Here is a 5,582-nt window from a genome sequence, read left to right on the forward strand (position 1 = left end):
TAGCTATATGCATGCGCATACATATATTGAAATGGTACAAGTCACCCTACTTGAAATGCTATAAGCAACATCTTAAAATGAACTATTCATATAACTACATGTAAGTTTACAAGGATATATATGGAGGTGTTAATAACCAATTTGCCCACAGTAAGTCCTGTGAAGCTGGATATGCAGATGCTAAGCAAACCATTATAGCGACAGACTTGTACACAGAATTTTATTCCACATACTGACAGACTTCATCACTTTTTTGTGCTCTGCATGTTGCCAAGTCTCCAAGACATATCCCTAAAGTAAAAAAAAAAAAAAAATAACAAACAAACAAGTAAATCCAGTTTTCTTAAATACATTTATTGCTGCTATATTTGGTACACTTTCAAAATCTGGGTAGCAGGATGCTTGTATTTGCAGTTTTCATATGTGAGTGCCTATGTACTCTAGCACTCAAGGCAGCCTTTGCTTCCCCTTATGAGAACTTGGGAATTTAAACAATCTCAGATTAGTTTATAATTAGGAAAACCATAACTGTTGATCTTCTGATAACTGAGAATGCTCCAAATTTGTTCACAGCTATGGGAATATTCTGCTGCTTAAGCTACAGCCCAGAGCCTGAGCAGTACTAAAAGCTCTTCATTTTCTTGCTGCCTGTATTGAGTAATTTTTCCGTTGAACTCTTAAAGGTGGCACCAAACTGATGGTTGTATAATGAAAAATTATCCCCTGTGGAGGCAAGATATAAAACCAATAGTGTTATCTCAGCTCTGCTCCAGATTCTCACTGTTGTTCTGCTATAATCAAACAAGACAAAATTGGCTATCATCTGATATTCGGGTAACCAAATATTATTTTCCTGGCATGAAAAAGGTCTCAATAGGAATTTTAAGCATGGTTTGACACATGGAAATGTGTTTCCAAAACTCTTATCTTCTGGTTCCAGACTCTACTTAGAGCTTGGAAATTTTTGTGTGACTGCTTGCCCCAAGTGTGTACATATTTAAGGAAGGTAACACACTTCTCTGTACCTTAGGCGCCTGGCACATGGGGGAGGGAGAGAAGAAGGGGTTTGCTAAGAGCAGACAACAGTAAAAAATACTGTTAATGAACTGCAGCTCAGTTTAGAGATACACAATTTGGGAGAATTAAGGCCTTTGTTTCCCAAACAGATGCAAGGCAGACAGCACAGACATCTACGTCTGTTCCATCACTTGCCTGGACCTACTCTGATGTCCTGAGAGCAGCTCAGAGTCCATACTCATTCATATATCTGGCTCCCTGCTGACTCCACTAAACAATGATGCCAATTCCTGCCAACTCTGTTGTAGGGCCTTAAATGAACCAAACTCACTTTGGCTGAGCAGTTGCAAGGATTAGATGAAGCCAAACTATTTTGCTAAAGCTTCCTCAGGATAACAACAACATGTAAAACAGCACACACTGAAGACAAAAAGGAAATTTCTGAAAAGGAGTAAATTATAAAGAACAAACCCTTTCCCAAAATGCATCAGAGTGCACTATGCCTTAGTGTATCTGTTTCTCATGAAATCGTGCAGCTATAAGCATTAGAAAATCTTAGATACATGATAATCAAGCCTCAGAAATACCACTAAGGAAAAAGCTCTCCACATCCATATTAACAACGATTAAGAGATCCTTCATCTAACAGGGGACCTACAACAAACTCTCATTTCTTCTCTTGAATGAGGTTGCAAAGATTTCATATAGATATGCACATAAATGGACTCAGACATGTACACATACATATGACTATGCTGCTTAATTCTTACCATAAAAAGTACCAGAAATTCCTATGCTCTTCACTGTGGGTGGAGATCTGTCTGAAAGACCACTGCAGCAGGGCATTTCTTAGCTTCCAGTCAAAAACATGAAGATAGCACAGAATCAAAGAATGGTTGAGGTTGGAAGATTCCTCTGGAGGTCATCTTGTGCAACCTCCTTGTGCAAGCAGAGACATCTAGAGCCAGTTGTGCAGCACCATGTGCAGATGGCTTTTGAACATCTCCAAGGATAGAGAATCCACCACCTCCCAGCCGCCCGCACAGTAAACCCTCAAGTGTTTCCTGATGTTCAGAGGGAACTTTCTATGTTTCAGTTTGTACCCACTGCCTCTGGTGTTGTCACTGGGCACCACTGAAAAGAGCCTGGCTCTGTCCTCTTTACACCCTCCCTTCAGGTACTTGTATCTAATTATATAAAGATCTCCCTCAGGCCTTCTTTTCTACAGGCTGAACAGTCTCAGTTCGTTCAGCCTTTCCACACAGGAGAGACACTCCAGTCTCTTCATCGTCTTCCATGACCCTTCATTGGGCTCTCTCCAGTATGTCCATATCTCTTGTACTGGGGAGGCCAGAACCGGACATAGCACTCCAGATAGGGTTTCACCAGTGCTGAACAGAGAGGAAGGATCCTCTCTCTTGACCTACTGCCAACACTCCTCCCCTCATGCAGCCTGGGACACCACTAGCCACCTTTGCAGCAAAAGCACACTGCTGGCTCATGTTCAGTTTGGTATCTGCCAGGACTCCCAGGTCCTTTTCTGCAAAGCTGCTTTCGAACTAGGCAGCCCCCAGCATATGCTCTGGCACAGGGTTGTTCCTCCCCAGGTGCAGGACTTTCCACTTCTCCTTGCTGAACTTCACAAGATTCCTGTCAGCCCATTTCTCCAGCCTGTCGAGGTACTTCTGGAGGCCAGCATGACCCTCCCATGTGTCAGTCTCTCACTTTTGTATCATCGACAAACTTGACAAAGGGTACATACACTACCCCATTATGCAGATAATTAATGAGGTTGTTGAGCATGATCAGATCCAGTATTGATCCCCAGGGTACACCACTAGCGACTGGCCTCCAACTAGACTTTGTTACAGCACCCTCTGGGCTGGGGCCAAACATTCAGACAGTTTTCAATCCTCACCTCAACTCTCTTATCCAGCTTACACTTCATTAGCTTTTCTATGGGGATATTACTGGTATAGCAAGTCAAATAAACAAACAAACAAAACAAAACAAAAACAACGAACAAAAAAGACATAAAAAAAACCAAACAAACAAAATCAAAAACAAAACAAAACACACAAACAAAACCAACCAACCAACCAACCAAAAACCAACAACAAACCAACAAACAACAGAACTGCCAGGCATATGACATGTAAATAGGTGCTAAAAGTATGAGAAAACTTTCAAATTAAGACTGGAAGCCCTCTTTCCTTTTTTTTCAACTTCTCATTGCTTATAGTGCTACAGACTCAGCAGGTAAGTTTCCAGTTAGATCTCCAGAATGAGAAACCTAGACTTCATATTTCAAAACTGATCTCAACTAAGATTTCTTTGTACGTTGAAGAGGCAAAAAAGTCAAATTAATTCTTTACCTTTTGAAAACAGATTTTAAGTACGGCTTTGGGCATTTCTGCTATCCACCTGCAGCACACATGCAGTGAGAGAGCAGCCATGCTGCAAGACAGCTCTATTTCTTTATCAGCTCCACCTTGCCTGAAACTCATGTTACCTTCTTCATCAGCAACATGAGTTGCTTTGCCTTACCAGAACAACTACACCTCAAAGAATATAGTCTTGAAAATATCGACAGTAACAAAACCAATCATCATCATTAGCATCATCACCAGAAGCAGCAGCAGCAGCAGCAACAGCATTGCCTCAGGAAGACTTTTCAATACAGAGCACACTGGTCAAGCTCATTAGTTCTAAACTCCTTTATGAGAGGGGACACACCCCTTTCTTTTTCCTACTATATTTTCCTCCTTTCAGATTTTCTACCTGAAGTCCTTAACATCCAACAATGTATTTATGAATTTGATTCCCAATATGCATATGAACTTAAGCAAGCCAGTTACTTCTGAACTCAGAAAGCGTACTGGAGGCAGTTCAAAAATCCACATGCTATCCAAAACGTTCAGGCTGAGATGCTATTATACCCAGTCATTGCAATAAAGCTGTGCCATCCAAGACTTGCCAGCTTTCACAACAGGAAATAGTCAGGGAAAAGTCTGTGTTAGCTATAACTCTGCATTAAAGTCAGCATTATTACTTCCAAAGAAAATACCACACAAACCAAATTCTCACTCTGTAAAAAATATAAGGAAGAAAAATTAAGGCAGAACTCATGGGTTTTAACTTTGAAAGGCTCAGGCACATTCTCCTGGGGAGAAAAAAAGGTTAAATCTACGTATTCACAGAGCAGGTAGGATTGTCTGGCTTCCTTACCCTCCAGGCATGGTCCAAAACTGCATGCAATAGTATTTCCCCAGACATCATTGCTACAGAGAGGCCTTCTTCAACCTTAGTCGAGCCATGAGTGCTAGACAAGGCAACAGCCTCACAGTACCGATAGACCGTTACAATCTAACGCCAAAAAGAAAAAGTCGGAGAAGATTGTTAGAGGAACAGCCATGTACTGTAGAAGAAACACTCTGTTCATCAAAGAGCATTTTTAAAGTGGCCAGCAAGCACTACATTATGTAAAGCTGTAGGAATCTTTGGCTTGATTATCATATGAAGAAAGATGACAATAATCAGACTTGAATCTTTGGCTGCCTAGAACCACACCGAAGAACAGGGCAAAAGATGCTAATTCCTTTAAATGGGATTAATAAAATATGTTCAAATGATATAAAGGCTTCTAAGCAAGCAAAACATTGTATGAAGTTACAGACATGACTACAGTGGTCTTTCATCTGGCCCTCTGTAGCATGACTGCTACAAAGTAATATTAAGACAGTAAAAAGTGAAAGATTAAAGGAAAATATCTTTTTTTCTTTTTCAAAAGCATATTTTCTTCAGATGTAACAGTAGAAGATTTGACCTCATTTGAGAATTTTAACCAGTCAACTAATTACAGCATTGCCAGTACTGCTCTTGCACAGAGTGGCTGGGGAGGAAAAATCTCAGAAGGTAATATAATGGGAGCACTACAGGAAAAATTAAAAAAAAGAACAAAAGACAACCAGTTGTAACTGATCTTGTCTTTTTTCAAGAAGCTTTCAAAGACTTCCACTCAATAGCATCCTATATAATAAGACTATTAGACTATTTTCAGACTGATTCTGTTACAACTCTGAACAGTCTGTACCATGTGCAAAGTGAACAAGCCCTATTTACTAGTAGGAACTTCTGAAGTGTCTGTGGTCACCCTTCATCTCAAGCGCAAGCTTATTTTCCTCACTACAGACTACCCACATTAAATCTTGACCAAAGTTTACACTGAAAACTGACAATACAGAAAACACCTTCCCTTCACTCCAAAAAAAAAATGAACTGGCAAATGATTTGGTCTCCTTTTCGTTTTGAAGATGACTATATATGTAGTGTAATAAGTGCAATGACCACAAACTACTGTCCGTCAGCATGTTTTACTGACATAAAGACTCAGATCATATATGCACCCTGAAAATCCTAACAAGAAACTTCAGCTCAATTCACTTAATTCTGTCTTTTTTTCAGAAAACTGAAAATATTTCTAGCAGTTTTCAGCAAGTGATTTTGCAGATTTGTACTTGTATTTTAGCAAACATCAACAATTAAAGCTTGTAAGGTCAGTATAC

Source organism: Merops nubicus, unplaced genomic scaffold (assembly GCF_000691845.1).
Source record: "Merops nubicus isolate BGI_N331 unplaced genomic scaffold, ASM69184v1 scaffold18695, whole genome shotgun sequence".
In the NCBI taxonomy this organism is placed as follows: domain Eukaryota; kingdom Metazoa; phylum Chordata; class Aves; order Coraciiformes; family Meropidae; genus Merops; species Merops nubicus.